This window comes from Gorilla gorilla, chromosome 10, assembly GCF_029281585.2.
Source record: "Gorilla gorilla gorilla isolate KB3781 chromosome 10, NHGRI_mGorGor1-v2.1_pri, whole genome shotgun sequence".
Taxonomy (NCBI): Eukaryota; Metazoa; Chordata; class Mammalia; order Primates; family Hominidae; genus Gorilla; species Gorilla gorilla.
Window position 1 is genome coordinate 53903145 of NC_073234.2, and position 20520 is coordinate 53923664.

At 40.0% G+C, this 20520-nt stretch overlaps 1 long non-coding RNA gene across 1 annotated transcript; it reads right to left on the bottom strand.

Moving 5' to 3' along the window:
- Positions 1–1936: 1936 nt before the first annotated feature.
- Positions 1937–20005, bottom strand: LOC134756516 (uncharacterized). Its single transcript, XR_010129246.1, has 4 exons — positions 19891–20005; positions 6328–6460; positions 3945–4097; positions 1937–3865 (listed from the first exon to the last, which is right to left on the bottom strand). It is a non-coding gene; the product is annotated as an uncharacterized lncRNA (long non-coding RNA).
- Between the last annotated feature and the right edge of the window lie 515 nt (positions 20006–20520).

The following is a 20520-nucleotide window of genomic DNA, read 5'->3' on the forward strand; positions in this document are numbered from 1 at the left end:
TTTTTTCTTTCTTTCTCTTTCTTTTTCTTTCTCTTTTCTTTCTTTCTTTCTTTCTTTTCTTTTCTTTCTTTCTTTCTTTCTTTCTTTCTTTCTTTCTTTCTTTCTTTCTTTCTTTCTCTTTCCTCCTTTCTTTCTTTCTTTCCTCTTTCTTTTTTCTTTCAACAGGGTCTTGCTCTGTTATCCAGGCTGGAGGGGAGTAGCATGATCATACCTCACTGCAGCCTTGAACTCCTGGGCTCAAGCAATCCTCCCACCTCAGCCTTGCAAGTAGCTGGGACTACAGGCACACACCATCATGCCTGGCTAATATTTATTTTTGTTTTTACTTTGGTAGAGACGGGGTTTTGCAGTATGGCCCTGTGGAGTCTTACCACCTTGTCCAGGCTGGTCTCAAACTCCTGGACTTAATCATTTTTCCACTTTGGCCTCCCAAACTGCTGGGATTATAGGCATGAGCCAACATGCCCAGTCCTAGTTATTTCTTTTCTTGTGCTAGCTTTAGAGTTGTTTCTTCTTGTCTTTCTAGCTCCTCTAAGTGTGATGCTAGATTGTTAATTTGAGACCTCTGTACCTTTTGAGTTAGGCATTTAGGGCTATGAACTGTCTTGTTGGCACTACTTTTGTTGCATCCCAGAGATTTTGGTATGTTGTGTCTCTGTTTTCATTTATTTCAAATAATTTTTTTATTCCTGCCTTAAATTCATTGTTTAGAAGCCAATCCAGTGCAAATTGTTTAATTTCCATGTAATTGTGTGGTTTTTGAAAGATCATCTTGGTATCGATTTCTGTCTTTATTCCAGTGTGGTCCAAGAATATGATTGGTATTATTTTGAACTTTTTTGAATTTATTAAGACTTGGTTTATAGTTGAGCATGTAGTTGTTCTTGGAGTGTGTTCATATGCAGATGAGAAGACTATATTCTGTTGTCAGTGGGTGGAGTATTCTATAGATGTCTATTAGGTACAATTGGTCAAGTGTTGAATTTAAGTCCAGAATTTCTGTGTTAGTTTTCTGCCTCAGTGATCTGTCTAACACTACCAATGAGGTTTGTGGTAGTGGAGGTGATAATTCTTATAAAATAGATGATAAAGGCGATAAAGAGGTTGCCCAAAAAACTCTGAGAAGTCAAATTCTCAGCATAAGAATGAAGAGACCTGAGATAAGCTGAGAAAAATTATAATAGTTTTGATGAATCCTTAGAGTGTATTGTTCTGATTCATGTCTTCCAGCATTAGTGCCCATCAGCCTGGTGGCCCTCAGCAAGTCTGCTACTTCCCGTTAAAGCAGCAATGGTGTGATTACTACTAACAGTATTACTAATTTTTATTATGATGACAATGCTAGAACCCATCAGCTGCTGTGTTAACGGCTTTATATACATCATCATTTCAAATTCTGACAACAATCTTGTGACTATCATCACTCCTATTTAATAGAACACAATGATGAAGCCCAAAGAGGTTAAACAGTGGGCCCACATTTTCCAGTATAGACCAATAGAGCTGATTTGAAGTCTTGGGGGGTGGTTGATCAAGAAAGGAAGCCACCGTATCTTACGTGACACTGGCCTTGTATGGAAGTACCCAACAGTGCTGCGAAGGCCTTCCTCCTCTCCCAGTCTCCTTCTGGACTTGCACTTTCATCACTTAAAACTCTATTTTTTTACATTGCCAAATGCTCTTCATTCTGACAGAGGAAGCATATTTAGCTATGATCAATCTGCTTTCATTAAATCTTTAGTGATGCCGAGGGAAACGAAAAACCACTTGAAGCAGACATCAGGGACCTGGGCATCTAAACAGGCTCTATTTCTTACTAGCTTTGTCATCTGAGGCCACATGGTTTCCCCTTCTCCCATTTTGGTTTCCTCATCTGGAAGCAGGAATAAATGTTTTCTTTGCAGTGTAGTTGTGAAGTACCATTGATTCAATGGATCTAAAAGTTCCCTGTAAAAAGTAAATTCTCATAAAAAGACAAAATATTCTTTGTTCTTGGGTTAAAAGATTATTTTTAGTTTGTTATAACCAAGTCAATACTAGTACACATCATTATTATCCTCATACATGAAAATAAGAAAAAAATCCACAGTCTCTTCATGCAGAAATAGCAGTTAACACTTTAGTGTAGATCCTCCCAGAACTTTTATTAAAATGAAAAATACTCGGCCAGGCACGGTGGCTCATGCCTGTAATCCCAGCACTTTGGGAGGCCGAGGCAGGCGGATCACGAGGTCAGGAGATCGAGCCCATCCTGGCTAACACGGTGAAACCCCGTCTCCACTAAAAATACAAAAAAATTAGCCGGGTGTGGTGGCGGTCGCCTGTAGTCCCAGCTCCTCGGGAGGCTGAGGCAGGAGAATGGAGTGAACCTGGGTGGTGGAGCTTGCAGTGAGCCGAGATCATGCCACCGCACAACAGCCTGGGCGACAGAGCGATACTCCATCTCAAAACAAAAAAAAAACAGAAAAATACTCTTGCTATTGTAATTATAATTTTGTAAAAACCAGTTGATGCTGTGCTGTTCTATGCTGACAAGATGGAGAAAGGAAAGAGACTGAGGGCAGTAGGTTGACCAGGTAGGAGAAGGGGCTAAAGAGGAACAGGGGTACATTTACTCAGAAGCCACCAGACTGGTAGCTAGTTGGGTAATCAGTTAAAGCAGTTAGTCAGTTAGAGCAAAGAAACACTAAAAATGGAAAACATTTTTAATATTTTACTAAAGTAAAACATATAAATATTCTTTCATTTGACAGTATTTTGAAGGGATAAGGCCACTTTTAAGACATGTGACACCTAATAGGAGTCATGTGTAGTCATTTAAAAAGTCAGTGGTTTTCAGTCCCAATAGCTTTAAAGTAGAGCCAGAACTGAAGGACAGTTGGGGAACAATCTGAGTTCAGAATTATTCTAGATTTAACAAAATTTTCCAATTATTTTACACTTGCCTCACTTGCATGAAACTCTAAGATTGTTTTGTATTTGCTTTGTTTTCTAAGCAACTTGTCTTTACTGTTTATGGAAAGCATTCAGTTTGGATTTTGGACAACAGCAATTCTTTCCCTCACTCATATTTCATTGCTTTACATAATTACAAAAACAAGTGCAACTGGCAAAACCAGCTCGTGGACAAACATATCTGCCTCTTGGTAAACCTAAACTGTGGAAGCAGAACTACCCCAGGGACCTTAAAACCTGACTCCCGAGGAAGCAGTCACTTTGCTTTAGGCAGTGTGTGTAACGGAGAGGAAGGCAAGCATGGGAAAAGCCAGTTTTGAGGATTTCTCATACATTGCAAAAACAACTGTGTCCATCAGGACCCTTTTGCTGCAAGTAACAGAAACCCTCACAAAAGCTGGGTTTTAAAAAAAAGGGGATTTATTCAGAGATAAAGCAGTCTTCATGGTTAGTCAGGCATGGTGCCTCATGCCTTTGTAATCCCAGTGCTTTGGGAGGAAGAGGAAGGTGCATCACTTGAGGCCAAGAGTTCTAGACCAGCCTTGGCAACATAGCAAGACCCTGTCTCTACAAAAAAAATTTAAAAATTAGCTCGGTGTGGTGGCATGAACCTATAGTCCTAGCTACTTGGGAAGCTGAGGAGGAAAGATCATTTGAGCTCAGAAGTGGGAGGCTGCAATGAGATATAATCTCACCACTGCACTCCAGCCTAGGTGACAGAGCAAGACCCTGTCTCTTTAAAAAAAAAAAAGAAAGAAAAAGAAAAGAAAAAAAGAAAGGCTAGTTGAACCAGTAGTTTAGCAATGTTACTGGACCCCAGATTATTTCCATTGCTCCACTCTTCATCCACAGCATCAGCTTCCTCTTATGACTGGGGCCAACAGCTGGACATCTCGTTTCCTTTTCCTCACTGGTAGGAGAGAGAACAGGTGTCCATCTGGAATTAAGTCCTTCCCTTCTGTCTGACCAGTTCAAGTTGGGTCTCATACCTGCCCCTGGACAAATTAATCATCATCATCAAAGGAATGGCATCTGGTGATTGGTTTAAAATATCAGCATCCACTTCTGGAGCTGGGAATGAGTTCGGCTTCCCATTCCTGTGAATCTCACGATTTGTGCGAACACCTGAACAAAACCGGATCCTGTGAAGGAAGAAGTGGTGAGGAAAGCATGCTCAAAGAGATGGCTACTTCACATTACTGCCTCTTGCCAGGTCTGTTTCCTCAGATGCCAGGATTGTACATTCCCAAGCCATCTTGGTCAACACGGTATCATCCACCTACTTAACTAGTCTTCCTTTAATTCAGGGTCACAAATATTGATGGGTTCTCCCAGGGCCTGGAGCCCCGCCCGCACTTCCCGGGGTTATTCCCTGGCCCATCCTACAAGGAAGCATTTTATAGCTGCTCTCCCTTCAAAGCTCCAACACCTGTTCCCCCTCCCTCATAGTCTAGCTGATGTCTTCCTCTCAAACTTCACAAAGAAGCTTCAAGCTGCAGACTAGACCTTCCCTTCATCAACTGTACCCTGCAGCTGTCTCTGCCCACATGCTCTTTCCTAGGCCTCAGTGGGGTACTTGGCTGCTCTCTCAGGCCAACCTTACCATCTGCTAGCTCCTGGACCCCAGCCCCCCTCACCTTCTCAGGACCTTTTCAGGCTGGCTCTGCATCCAGCCCCTCTCTCTCTAACTCCAAAGGCATACAAAGGTGCCGGAATCTTGCATCTTAAAAACCAAGTGAACCAAAGCCAAAAAAAACTCTTCCCTGACCTTCTCCCTCCTGTTACAATCTTGTTTTTTTCCATACAACATGTCTTTAAAGTGCTGTTTAGAGGCACTGTCTCCACTTTCTCAGTTCTCATTCTCTCAATTCACTGTCGTTGAGCTTTTGAACCCATCACTCCCCAAAACGGTTCTAATCAATGTGATTAATGACTTCTTTTGCCAAATCTGGTCACTTGTTGCTTATCTGACCCTATCCTTTAGCACTTTCTTCAACCTCTCACTTTCTCCTCCAGCTTCTATAGCACACCCTCTCCTAGGTGGATTTCCTTCCCCAATCACTTGCTGTTCCTCCATCTCCTCTCTTTGAGGACGGCCAAGATTGATTTGGGACCTTATTCTTTTCCCCTTCCCTCCCCTCCACTTCTCTTTCTTTTCATCTCCCCATCCTCTTTTAATATTTACGTGGCCCAGCTTATCTGTTCAATTCCCTGTTTAAAGTCATTCCTTGCTGATGATTGGCAGGTTTATAGTTCCACTCCTGATCTATCCACTAAGCTTCAGGCTTGTAGAGGCAGCGGGTTGCCTCTATACTCTGCTTAAACGTCTAATAGCATCTCCACCTCACATGCCCCAAACAGAACTTTGGGTTCCTTCCACCTCTGTCCCTCAAACTCACTTCTCCTCTAGTCTCTTTATCAACTTAGGAAATGACACCACCATCTACTACACTGTGGCTCCAGTCTCACACAGGAATCACTCTTGATTCCTCTTGTCCCGTGCTACTCTCTTCATATACTCCATCAGTGAGTCCTGTCATCTTCCCCAAGACAGCCTCAATTCATCCTCTTTTGTTTGTCTCTAGCTCTAAGCCGCAATCATCTCGTGGAAATACTGTGAGAACCTGGTACAATTTCTATTCTTCACAGAGACCAGAGTAATCCACAAATATTAAGTCAGATCATCTCACTCCCTTTTGTAAAAACCCTTTTGTGGCTTCCTGTTGTGGGCAGAACAAAATCAAGACAGCTTATCATGGCCTAAGAGGACTTACTGGAGCTGGTCATGACCCTTCTGACCTCATTTGGTGAAATTGGGCCCTGGGCATACTGACCCTCTGCCTGCGAAAACACAGACTCATGCCCACCCAGTGTCTTTCAAGTTTCTCTGCTCCTGATTTTTACAAGGTTTTGTCTCTCTCATTATTAAGTTCTCAGCCTAAAGGTCACGTCCTCAGAGGCCTTCCCTGACCACCCAGTCTAAATTAGCTCCTTGCCCCCATCACTCCCTACTCTTAATTTTGTTCTACTTTTGTTCTAGAACTTAACGCTATTTTGATTATCTTCCCATCCATTTCTAGACTGTAACCACCAGGGAGGCAGAATACTTTATCTTGTTTACTATTGTTAAATGAAATTTATGGGAGACTATTGTTTTGGACTGGGCTCCTGAACTAGGCCCAGCAGACCAGAATGGAGTCATTCATGTTAAATGCCACATAATCAAACTGAACTCTGAAATAGGCCAGCTTTCTAATAAAAAAAAATAGAGAGCGAATGAGATTCACAGCAACTAATCAAAAGGGGAGCAGCTTACCTTAAGATGGTATGACCAGGAAGTCCCTTCTGCTTTAACAATATCAGGGTACTAACCTTGAAACAAACCATCTGCTTTTTGTTCTCTGTTTCTGTTTTCTTCAGCCCTTTTCTGCCTATAAAGCCAGGCTCCTCTGCTCAGCTCATCGGAAAACCCATTTTATTTTGTAGGATGAGATGTTGCCTGATTCTAGAATTATTAATAAAAGCCAATTAGATCTTTATACTAAATTTGTTGTAATTTTGTTTTTTGACACTATGGTGGTCTCAGCACCTAGAACAATAATAGAAGCAAATAGCAATAATAATTTAATGAATAATTCTGTTTGCCTGACTTACATCCCACTTTCAGAAAGGAATAACCTCCTGGGAGTAGTCAGCAGAGGTCCCAGGACAAGTAGCCATGGGAGTTACCTAATCTTCTTTCACTCACCACTTAAATCACCTAACAAATATTAATTGTCAGGTTGTGGGCTAAATACTGGAGGAACCCAGATAAAGAAATCACAGTTTTTGTCATTTCAAGAACTCACAGACTGGTGGGTGGTGGCAGACTAAGAGGGTAGAAAGTTACAGTGTTGCCGTTTGATAAATACAATAGGAGAGGGAAGCACAGGCTCCTATTGCAGCTCACAGAAGGAGCACCTAACTCACATGAGGTCAAGGAAAGCTTCCTGGAAGAAGTGATACTTCAAGCAAGTCTTAAAGGTAAGTAGAAGCAGTGGGTGAAGAAGGGGTGGGAAGTGGGAAGGAACGCTCTAGGGAAGGGAGAAACAGAGGCACAGAGGGTGGGCAGCTGCAGGGGAAGTGGAAGGTGACCAGGAGGTGGCATGGAAACAATGTGGACAGCTCAGTAGAGACCATATCATGAACAGCCTTGTTACAACAAGAAAAATAAGAACAGTGTCTAACGTTTACTGAGGACTTACCATGTAACAGGCACTGAGTTAAGCATATCACCTGTGTTTTCTCAGTTAATCCGTGCTACAACCCCAAGGAGGCTTTATTACTATGCACATTTTATTGAAGGGGAATGTGAAGATGTTACTGGAAAGGGATCTCAGTCCAGAACCCAAAAGAGAGTTGTTGGATCTCATGCAAGAAAGAATTCCAGACGTGTCCACAGAGCAAAGTGAAAGCAAGTTTATTAGGAAAGTAAAGGAGTAAAAGAATGGCTACTCCATAGGCAGAGCAACCCTGAGGGATGCTGGTTGCCCGTTTTTATGGTTATTTCTTGATTATATGCTAAACAAAGGGTGGATTATTCATGAGTTTTCCGGGAAAGAAGTAGGCAGTTCTAGGAACAGAGGGTTGCTCCCTTTTTAGATGCTATAGGGTAACTTCCTGACTTTGCCATGGCATTTGTAAACTGTCATGGCGCTGGTGGGAGTGTAGCAGTGAGGATGACCACAGGTCACTCTCATTGTCGTCTTGGTTTGGGTGGGTTTTGTCTGGCTTCTTTACTGCAACCTGTTTTATCAGCAAGGTCTTTATGACCTTGTGTATCTTGTGCCGACCTCCTATCTCTTCCTGTGGCTTAGAATGCCTTAACCTCTTGGTAATGCAGCCCAGCAGGTCTCAGCCTTATTTTACTCAGTCCCTATTCAAGATGGAGTCCTCTGGTTCAAACGCCTCTGGCAGAGCCACTTTACTGAGGACACATAGTAACGGGTGGAGTCAGCAGTGAAGCATATTACAAGTGCTTTGAAACTCAAGCCCTGAGTCTCTTGTGTGATTTCTTAATTTCACTCTCTGATCCTTAGTTTCCTCGTTGGTAGAATGGGACTGGCCCTGGTGCCCCTGCTACATGGAGTCTGTGGGATTCAATGAGAAGATTCCTGGCCTGGCGTGGCTCATGCCTATAATCCCAGCACTTTGGGAGGCCAAGGTGGGTGGATCACTTGAGGTCAGGAGTTTGAGACCAGCCTGGCCAACATGGTGAAATGCTGTCTCTACTAAAATACAAAAATTAGCTGGGCTTGGTGGTGCACACCTGTAATCCCAACTGCTCGGGAGGCTGAGGTAATAGAATCACTTGAACCCAGGAGGCTGAGGTTGCAGTGAGCCGAGATTATGCCACTGTGCTCCAGCCTGGGCAACAAAGCAAGACTCTGCCAGAAAAAAAAAAAGAGAAAAGATGCGTGTAAAAGGGCTGAGTGCTGAATCCAACTTAGTCACTACTCAGTAAATATCAGCTACTACTACTATTATTACTGAATTTCTTTTTGGAATGTTGATAGAGAACCATTACCACTTAAACCTGGGGAATTTTTCCTTGCTGTGGAAACAGGACTTGACTTTCTAAAGATTGTGCTCCCCTCTCATGATGATTGGTGACTTCGTTTACTCATTTATAACATGTTCTGAACATCCACAACTTTGGTCCGTTTTTTTTGTATATGCAAATTTTTTGAGATATAGATTGAATGGTAGAAATGGAGAATTAATATTTGCATGAAAGGATTAATAGTTTAAAATCTTGTTTTTAACCATAAAGCAACACATTCATAAGCTGTAAAACTTACAAATGGGTATGAAATGTAAACACCTACCTCCTTACTTACAAATCCATATTTAATGTAATTATAGCTGAAGATAATCATAGCTATTATTTCTTTTTTCTCAGATATTTGTATGTATATACATACATGTATATAAATATATGTATAAACGTGATTCTAGGAATTTTCACTTATAATGATATTGTATTCTACCTTTTTTTCCTACTTAAACAGTTTAGTTTGGATACTTTTCATATCAAGACATAGAAATGCATTGGTTCTTTGGAACAGCTATGTAATATCCCATTTTACAGAGCCACTATAGTTTATTTAATCCTCTCTTGATGGGCATTTAAATTTTTTTTTTTTTACTATTACAAATAATAGTATCATGCTACTCCTATACAGTATATATTTGCCGCCTGGTGAAAGTGTTTCCTTGGGAAAAATTCCCGAAAGGAGAATTGCTGAGTTTAAGAGAATGTGCTTGTTAAATTTTAATAGTTATTGCCAAATTGCTTTCCAAAAAGTTGTAGCAATTTACATTTCATTAATAATACATGAGTGGTCCTGTTTCCCACACTCTTGAGTAAGATCAACATTTTACAGTAGTTCTCCTTTATCCATGGGATTATACCATGCTACACAATTTAAAATGTATAAGTTGTTTGTTTCTGGAATTTTCCATTTAATACTTTGTTTTCTGAGGTTTTAGTTACCCCTGGTCACCTGCAGTCTGAAAATACAAAATGGAAAATTCCAGACTGTGGCTGACCAGAGGTAACTGAAACCTCAGCAAGTAAAACCATAGAATGGGGTTGGGTGGGGTGGGTGCAAGCTCCAGTATTTTTGCAAAATATACAAAGTGAAAAACAGTATCTTGTTTTAACTTACATTCCTTGATTTTTTTAGATAGCTAAAAATGTTATGTGTTTATTGGCTGTTTGCTTTGTTTTTGTTGCAAACTTATTTTTCTATTTAATTGTTCAGTTTTCTGTTGCTGATTTTTTCATTGCTTTGTATATAAAAGAAATTAACCCTCTTCCTGTTATATAAATCGCAGACTTTTTTTTTCTATCCTGTGGTTTATCTCTTGACTTTGTTTATGGTATTCTAGTCTTGAAAAAGTTTTAACTTTTATATAAGTAAATTTATCAATCTTATCTTTTATGTCTGTCACTTTTCCCCAGTTAAAAATTATGAGAAAAAGATCAATGATTTTTCCAATATTGTTATGGTTTCATATTTTACATTCAAGTTATTGATCCACATAGAATTTATTTGGGCATAAGATACTTCTGCACTTTTTCCCCCAATGGCATGTTCATCACAACATTTCTGAATTATTCATATTCTCCCATTAATTTTAAAATACCACCTTATTTATATTTTATTTTATTTTATTTTTTTGAGACAAAGTCTCACTCTGTCACCCAGGCTGGAGTGCAGTGGCACAATCATGGCTTACTGCAGACTTGACCTCCAGGGCTCAAGTAATCCTCCCACCTCAGCCTCCCAAGCAGCTGTGACTACGGGCATGCACCAGCACACCCAGCTAATTTTTATATTTTTTGTAGAGACAGGGTTTTGCAATGTTGCTCAGGCTGGTCTCGAACTCCTGAGCTTAAGTGATATACCCACCTCAGCCTCCCAAAGTGCTGGGATTACAGGCCTGAGCCACTGCACATAGCCTTATATTAATATTAATACTTTAAGTTCTTAAAGGTATTTGGGTCTGTTTCTGGGGTCTTTATTCTCCATTAACAGCTTTCTTATTTCTTATAATTTCTCTACCTATAAAATATCTTAATATTGGATAAAACTAGTTCTTCATTATTTCATTTACAGTTGTAATGGCTATTCTCACTCCTCTATTATTCTACAAGACCTTTACAACATTTTGTCAGTCTCCAAAAAAATCCTATTGATATTTTGATTGGAATTACAATTGCTTCAGGGAAAAGAAACTATATTATTTCATTCACTCCTATCTTTTGGGTTCCCATATTAATCAGGATAGGATGGACTGTTGCAAGAATAATTAAATTTTCAAATCCCAGGGTATTATTTCAACAAAATTTTGTTTCTCACTCATGTAAATTCCTGTGCAATTGGGCCACTCTCCAGGGCAGGGGTCCTCACTTTAGGGGCCCCACTGTCCAGGCTGTTTTGATCTTACAGCTCTGCTCTCTCAACATGCTGAGGACGATGGAAGAGATAACTTCCGGTCCTGTCTAGTTAGGTGGAGTGGTAAAACCAATCCTGGTCAATGGACTTTGAGTAGCAGTGATATGTCTCACTTCAGGATCAAAGCTTAGAAAAGCAGGTGTGAATTTTCCCTGTGATCTTTTCCTTTGTTGGTCAATTTCGGAGCCCATGACTTGAGATGACAGAACCAGTGACAGAAACCTTTTCAATAACTGAGCCACTTCATCACACAGGGCAGTTGCCCAGGGAACTCACCTGACTCACATCAGACCCACACCTTTATTGTATTAAGGCCACTGAGATTCCAGGCGAAAGTTGCTACTGCAATGTGAAAAAACTTATCCTGACTGGAAAAAAAAAAATGCTGGGGCCACTAGTGGTAAGCTGTTGAAAAAAAATTAAAATACTGGCTTAGCAGTCAGCTGATGACAGAGAGGAAACTGATATCAGATGCTGGGAAGAAGGCAACACATTTGGTAAAGGTTTTGCTTGTGATTACCTTGCAAGACCATTCACCTATTGAACTTATAGTTCAGAGGAAAGTTAGTGCTGCTATTATATATGTGGTTGCTTCTGGTTGTGTTTGGCAAAGTACTGGGAGGGAAGAGAGAGAGAGAGAGAAGCAACTCCGGAAAGAAATGACCAGTTTATAATGAATAATAAAAGGGAATAAAGATAATCCAAAAATTTGGAGTCTTATAAATTTGAAACAGCCAACTGCTTTTAGATTCAGAATCTGAAGAGTTTAAAGGCTTTGAGTAAAAAGTGCTAGGAAAAAAGAAAAAAAATATATATATATGTATATGTATACACACACACACACACATAGATACATACATACATACTTGTGTGTGTATCAGTTGATTAAATGCCTCAGGGCAAAGGTTAGATCAACTTTTACAACTTGTTAAAACTTTAGAGGATTAAAATTACGTAAATCAAGGTCCTGGCCACGAAGGTGCCGGGGAGAGGCAGAGGGAGGATGTTTTGAGGACAAGAAAGCACAAGAATGGAGCAGAAATAAAAGAAGTCCCTCAAACAGAATTCTAAATATGGTTATTTGCTCATGGAAATGTCTGGAAGCAGATAGATGGGGCCTCCTGGTTTTTGAGGTAGTCGTTCAGTAGCACAAAGAAACTGTAAGCCCGGTCTAAAAAGCCTGAGGCACCACCCTAATTCAGGGCAGGACGTTGAAAGCTGTGTAGCTCAATACTTCAAGTATGACCAAGGCAGATAATAGAACAGAAAGGACTTCCCAGAGGGTGGAGCCAATGAGCTCTGAGAACTGCCCCACACCCTGGGGGAATGGGCCCTGGAAGTCAAGTTTGTACCTGTGGCCGTGTCCCCGAGCAGAGTTGTTTGAACCCACATTGGGCAGTTGTCCTAAGTTTGACTAATCAGATTCTCTCAGAACTTTGTAACTGAGACTGAGATATTCTTGTTTCTTTGAGAAGTTTGCTTGTTCTGAGGTAATAAGAACAGAGGACTTTATGGGAGTGGCCATCGTTTACCTATCAAGTGTGCTGAGAATGCTGTGGAGAAAACTGGTCTTTTTTGTAGAGAAGAGAAAAGAATACTTCTTGTGGAGAAGACATGAGAAACCATATTTATGGGGGCAAAGTGCAGGCAGTGGGGCAGGGAAGAGGGAGAGGGACACAGAGATTTGAAACATGATTCTGCCTGTTCCTGAGAGCTTTCTAGTCTCCTGGCTCCCCCAGGGTCAAGTTCCTATAAGGACCAGCTGTACTCCTATAAGTTCCAGGAGGCACCCATGTATCATTACAGTCCATCTCCTTTTCTTGTTTAAGTTTGTTTGGGTTGGTTTCTCTTTCTTAAAATCAAAAGACCCTTGACTGAGGAAGTGCCCGTATCTTATCACTGCAAAACATCTCCAGGAAGGAACCTCCCCTTCCTTCCTGCTGTGTACGTTGTGGTCACAGCACAACAGTGAGATTTCTCAGTAATCCCTGATTTCAAAGTAATTACAGGGTAAAAGGAGTAGCTGAAAAATTGGCTCATGCTTCCATCTCCATCTAGAATACCCAGTGTTAAGGATGACCTCTTTAATAACAACACTGAGAACAGCAGCAATAATATGAAAAGAAAACATAATGATTCCTATTGTCCTTAATTTCATACTCAGGTTAAGGAAGAGGAGGAATATTTACTCTTTATTTCCTTTATCAATTCACTCTCCTGCTCTCTGGAAAGGTTTTCTACCTTCTCCTTCTCCTACTTAGAGCGTCCCTTCTCTTTCCTTACTCTCAGCTGATGAACTTATTTTTTATTCCACTGAGAAAAAAAGAATAACTAGGAGATAATTTTATTATCCTTCCAGCACCAAATCTACCAAACTGCCAGCAAGGTACCCATTTACTTGGCCCTCCCTCCTGTTCCTATCAGTGCTTAAAGTTCTATCAAAGCCCAATAGAACTTCCTGAGATGATAGAAATATTCTGTACCTGTCTCTCCTCAAGGCAAAGCCGAGAGCCACACATGACTATTGAGTGATTGGAACATGGCCAGTGAAATTGAGGAACTGAATTTTACATTTTATTTAATTTCAATTAATTTAAATGCATATAGCCATATGTGGCTAGTGGCTGCTGTGTAGGACAGCTGAGGTATACAGAAGTCTTTTGAGGAGTTTTGCTATAAAGGAACAGAAAATGGGGTGGATAGTCACAGAGGGATGGGGGTCAAAGCAACAGCACTTAAAAAAAAAGGTAAATAACATTTTAGCATGCTGGTAGGAAGGATTCATAGAACAGACAAAAAGATTACGCAGGAGAGAAAGAAGGGTCAGTTGCATGTCTCAAAAGAAAGCATACACATAGCCAATAAGTGCACGAAAAATGCTCAACATCACTGATCATTAGAGAAATGAAATCAAAACCACAATGACGTACCATTTCACACCAGTCAGAATGGCTACTATTAAAAAATCAAAAAATAACAGATGCCGGTGTGATTGCAGAGAAAAGGTAATGCCTATATACTGCTGGTAGGAATGTAAATTAGTTCATCCACTGTAGAAAACAGTTTGGAGGTTTCTCAAAGAACTCAGAACTACCGTTCGATCCAGCAGTCCCATTGTTGGGTATATATCCAAAAGGAATATTAATTTTTCTACCGAAAAGACATATGCACCCATATGTTCACTGCAGCACTATTCACAATAGCAAAGACATGGAATCAACCTAGCTGCCCATCAATGATGGACTGTACAAAGAAAATGTCGTACATATACACCATGGAATACTATGCAGCCATAAAAAAGAATGAGATCATGTCTTTTGCAGCAACAGGGATGCAGCTGGAGGTCACTATCCTAAGCAAATTAATGCAGGAACAGAAAACCAAATACCACACGTTCTTACTTATAAGTGGGAGCAAAACATTATGTACACATGGACACAAAGAAAAGAACAATAGACGCTGGGACCTAACTGAGTGGGGAGGATGGGAAGAGGGTGAAGGTAAAAAACCAACCTGTCATGTACTGTGCTAACTACCTGGGTGACAAAATCATTTGTACACCAAATCCCAGTGACATGCAATTTACCTGTGTAACAAACCTACACATCTACCACAGAGCCTAAAATAAAAATTGAGAAAGTAAAATAAATAAATAAATAAATAATGCTTAGAAACAAACAAACAAACAAACAAAAAATAGAAGAAGAAGAAAGAAGGCTCAATTATAAAAGGAAAGTTGATTCTAGATAGGAGCAGGCCATTGTATATAGATGCACTGTCTAATATAACAGCCACTAGCCATACGTGGCTATTTAAATGTAAATTGATTTAAATTTAATAAACCTCTAAATTTAATTCCCCACTCACACTAGTCACATTTCAAGGGGCTATCATATTGGATGTAATTTCCATCATTGAAGAAACTTCTTTTGGACAGTGTTGCTGTATACCTTCTGTCTTCATTTTATATCATCATTCCATGTTTTGAAAAAAGTTTTAAACTTTTAAATCAAATTTATATAGGTGCATAGATTAGAGAGCCAAAAAGTGCTGCAATTGACAACTTTTCATTCCTTCTCCCTATTTTTCACTTCCCAAGTAATTGTGATCAAGTCTTTTTTTTTTTTTTTGAGACGGAGTGTCACTCTGTCACCCAGGCTGGAGTGCAGTGGCGCGATCTCAGTTCACTGCAAGCTCCATCTCCTGGGTTCACGCTGTTCTCCCACCTCAGCCTCCCAAGTAGCTGGGACTACAGGCGCCCGCCACCACACCCGGCTAATTTTTTTTTTTTTTTGTATTTTTAGTAGAGACGGGGTTTCACCGTGTTGGCCAAGTGGTCTTCATCTCCTGACCTCGTGATCCGCCCACCTCGGCCTCCCAAAGTGCTAGGATTACAGGCGTGAGCCAGTGCGCCCAGCCTCAAGTCTTTTAGCTTTAAAAAAATTATGGCTATAATTCTAAATAATTTTCTTGTATTGCTTCCTCTCTATTATTTTCCAAGTTTTGGACATGATCCTGACTTCTTTAAGGAATGCGTGGATTCAGCACTCCCCACACCCCTTCCTAGTCACATCTGTACACACATGTACACTTCCAGTCCCCCATCTCCGCATAGAGTCAAAGTATTTTTATGGTTAGATCAGTATTCAGTGTTTTCATTATTATGAAAAAGTGACTACTTGCAACCAAGCCATGTGATAAATCATGGTTACTTTTTATTTAAGATCTTTTGATGTTCCCTAAAGTTAATACTCTTTTTTAAAAATTTGCTTAGCTATGTAAGCATTTATCAGCAATTTGACCCCAGTCCTCTTCAGAAGTGTGGATGTTCTTTCCATATGTTCAAATATATCAATTTCATCTTTTTGGAGCTATGTTTTCTGGAGACTTGCTTCAATCTGCTCAGGTTGCTCTCTGAGGCTGCTGCACGGTTGGCACCCTGGAATCCCCGTCACCTACATCCTGCGATTCCCGTCCCTTCTTTCTTGAGTCGGAGCCACTGTTGGTGGGACATGTCATCCTCTTCCTTGACATATTCCTTCATCGTGCTACTGCTCCAGCAGTAACTATAAAAAGTAAATGTTTGAGGACTAGCATGTCTGAAAATGCCTTTAGCCTATCTTCACACTTAGGACTTTGTGTATATAAATTCTAAGGCAGAAATAGTTTTCTCTCAAATTATAAAAACATTGTTTTACATTAACTTCTAGTTTCCACTGTTGTTAAAAAATCCAAATCTATTCTTACTCTTGATCCTTTGTATATGACCTATTCTTTCATCTCTTTTGGCCTGATATTATGACATTTTATAATGAGACAACTTATTATGGGTCTGTTTTCATTCATTATGCTGGGTTTTTGGTAGCCTTTTTTTTTTTTTTTTTTTTTTTTTTTGAGACGGAGTCTCCTTCTGCCTCCCAGGCTGCAGTGCAATGGTGCGATCTCAGCTCAGTGCAACCTCTGTCTCCCGGGTTCAAGTGATTCTCCTGACTCAGCCTCGCAAGTAGCTGGGATTACAAGCACCCGCCACCACTCCCAGCTAACTTTTTGTATTTTTAATAGAGACTGAGTTTCACCATGTTGGCCAGACAGGTCTCGAACTCCTGACCTCAGGCTATCCACCTGCCTCGGCCTCCCAAAGTGCTAGGATTATAGGCATGAGCTGTTGCACCTGGCCGGTGGGCCTTTTTAATCTAGAAATTCCTGTCATTCCACTTTGGAAATTTCCTTGAATTGTTCCTTTGACTGTTTCTTCATGTATGTTCTTTTGTTGTTGTTCCCTCTTTCTGTAATTCCTATCATTGAGATGTTAGACCTCTTGGACTGATCATCTAATTTTCCTTTTTAACTTTTCTCTGCTGTTTTCCTTCTCTTTGATTTTTTGCTCTACTTTCCTCAATTTACCTTCTAGTCTTTGTATTGAGATTTTTGTTTCAGCTTTCATATTTTTAACTTCCAAAAGCTTCCTTTCATTGTATTAATGTCCCTCCTGGACATTGGGTATCAAATTGCTGATACGCTGATCTGGGTATCAAATTGCTTTTTAAACAGTTCTCAGGCCCACCTACACCCCTCACTTTTGGTTGAACCTATATTACAGATTTCTGAGCCTTTGGCGGGTTCTGTGGTGCCAAATTGCTCCTTGCTTTCCCCAGTGCTGACTACGAATTCAGCTTTCATAGATCTCAGTCATTTATCCTTCCCTAGATGCTTTCCAGTTTCCAAACTGTACATGTTAGAGTGGGGCAGGGGTAAGTCATTACAAATTCCATTTACTGTCATTTAGTCAGGTTTCAGGGGAAGCAGAAGTAAAATCACATGTTAGATCAGCCATCTGTGACCAGAAGCTTCCCCATTCTCACTCAAATGAACTTCTAATCAAGCTTTCATCCCCTCTCTCAAATCTTCTTTTGCCACGGTGACATATGACCTTCCATTGCCCATTCTCTGGTTAATTCTGTCCTTATCTCACTTGACTTCTTACCAGCATTTGACGTAGTTGATCACTTGTTTCTGGAACCCCACACCATCCTCACTGTTTTCTCCATTTGATTCTCTCTCTCTCTCTTCTATTTTTAGAATGTGCTTTTTAAAATTGAGTCATAATTTACATATTGTGAAATGCATAAATTTTAAGTGTGCAGTTCAATCAGTTTTGATAAATGCATACACCCATATCCTGCTCCCCTAACAAGACAGCATTTCTATTCTTTTTCTCTTCTATTGGGGATCCTCCTCTTCTTTTTCCTGACTTTTAAATGCTGCAGTTTCCAAGGGCTCAGTCCTCGGGTCTCTTGGGCTTCTTCTCTTTTCTATCTATACTGTCTCTCAATATCCAGTCCATTGGCTTTAAACACCATCCAGACCTGTGCTGTCCAACACAGTAGCCACTAGCCACATGGCTATTAAGTCTGAATCAAGATGTGGTACACATGTAAAATTCATACTGAAGTTCAAAGACTTATAAAAAAAAGAATGTAAAACAACACAATAATATTTTCATATTGACTATATAATAAAATGAGATTTTGGATGTATTAAGTTGAATAAAACATTACTAAAATTAATGTTACCTATTTTTTCCACTTTTTAACATATAGCTATTAGAAAACATAGGTAACTTGCCTCGTATGTCTACTGGTTAGCACTAGTTTAGATATTGATAACTTACAAATTTCTCTCTCCAGCCCCAAACTCTCCTGAACACCGGACTTCATATCCAAATGCCTACTTGATGCAGCCAGAAAAAAGACAAAAATCATGTTCTTTGCAGGAACATGGACACAGCTGGAGGCCATTATCCTAAGCAAATTAACACAGGAACAGAAAGCCAAATACCGCATGTTCTCACTTATAAGTGGGAGCTAAACATTGGGTATTCATGGACATAAAGATGGCAATGGTAGACAGTGGAGACTACTAGAGGGAGGAAGGAAGAAGGGAAGCAAGGGTTGAATAACTATTGGGTACTGTGAACAATACCTGGGTGATGGGATCATTTGTACCCCAAACCTCAGCATCACATAATATACCCATGTAACAAACCCAGACACGTATCCCTGAATCTAAAATAAAAGATGAAATTATAAAAAAAAATTATATTGAAGTGTCAAATATTGATTACAACTATTTTGAAGCACAGAATATATTGATTATTATCATGGTTAATACTGAGTGTCAACTTGATTGGATTGAAGGATGCAAAGCACTGATCCTGCAGGTGTCTGTGAGGGTGTTGCCAAAGAAGATTAACACTTGAGTCAGTGGGTTGGGAAAGGCAGACCCACCCTTAATCTGGGTGGGCACCATCTAATCAGTTGCCAGCACGGCTATAATATAAAGCAGGCAGAAAAAACAAACAAAAAAAATCATGAAAAGACTAGACTGGCCTAGCCTCCCAGCCTACATCTTTCGCTCATGCTGGACCCTTCCTGCCCTCAAACATCGGACTCCATGTTCTTCAGCTTTGGGACTCAAGACTGGCTTTCCTTGCTCCTCAGCCTGCAGATGGCCTATTGTGGGACCTTGTGATTGTGTGAGTTAATACTTACTAAACTCATATATATACATATATATATATATATATATATATATATATATATATATATATATGACTCAAATGTTAATCTCCTTTGGCAACACCCTCACAGACTCATGCAGGATCAGTGCTTTGCATCCTTCAATCCAATCAAGTTGATACTCAGTAATAACGATGACAATAATCGATATATTTTATGCTTCAAAATTGTAATCAATATTTCACACTTCAATATAACTTTTTTTATAATTTCATCTTTTATTTTAGATTCAGGGATACATGTGTGGGTTTGTTACATGGGTATATTATGTGATGCTGAGGTTTGGGGTACAATTGATATATATATATATCATATATATGTATATATCATATATTATCCCATTAGTTCTGTCCCTCTAGAGAACCCTGACTAATACAATTATAAAAACCAACAAATGCCTACTTGACATACCCACTTGATTATATAATAGATATCTCAAACTTAACAGCTCTCAAATGGAATTTCATATTTCCCCCTGCCCCAGACTGACCCACCTCAGTTTTTCCTATTTCAGTAAAAGTCATCACGGTTTTACTCAATTGCTTGGGCCCAAAACTTTGGAATCTTATTGACCACTCCCTTTCTCTCCCTCTCCATGCCCAATCCATCAATGAATACATGCAGAATTAGCAACTTTTCACCTTTGTCCCTACCAGGCCCAAGTTGTGGATTGCTTTCACCAGGACAATGACCATAGCTTCCTGTATGTATCCTGGCTTCTCCACTTACTTTGTCCTATTTCTCTGCACAGCAGCCAAATGGATCCTTTTACAAACATTATACCAGTTAAGTCATTCCTGTACTCAAAAAACCCCACAACAACTTTTAATCACCATAAAATCCACAATCCTTACCAATGTGCAAGGCGCTTCTTGATGTGTCCTCCAGCCACCTCTCTAGATAATTTTCTATCTTTTTTACCTTGTTCAGTGCATGTCACCTATGCTGATCTGTTCATCGTTGCAGTTTCCTTTTTCTTTTCTTTTCTTGAGATGGAGTCTCACTCTGTCGCACAGGCTGGAGTGCAGTGGCACACTTATGACTCACTGCAGCCTTGACCTCCTGGGGTCAAGTGATCCTTCCACCTCAACCTCCCAAGTAGCTGGAACTACATTCACAGACTACCATGCCCACCTAATTTTTGTATTTTTTATAGAGGCAGGGTTTCACTGTGTTTTGCAGGCTGGTCTCAAACTCCTGAGCTCAAGTGATCTGCCAGCCTTGGCATCTCAAAGTGCTGGGATTACAGGCGTGTGCCACTGTGCCTGGCCATAAGCTACACATTGTTATATTGAGAAGATCCTCTTGAAAACATATGAGTTACAGCTGGCCCTCTGTATATGAGGATTCTGCATCTGCAAATACAACCAACCATAGACCAAAAATGTCTGAAAAAAATTAAAATGACAATACAACAACAACAACAAAAAAACAAATAAAAAACCAACACAATGCAACAACTATTTACGTAGCATTTACATTAT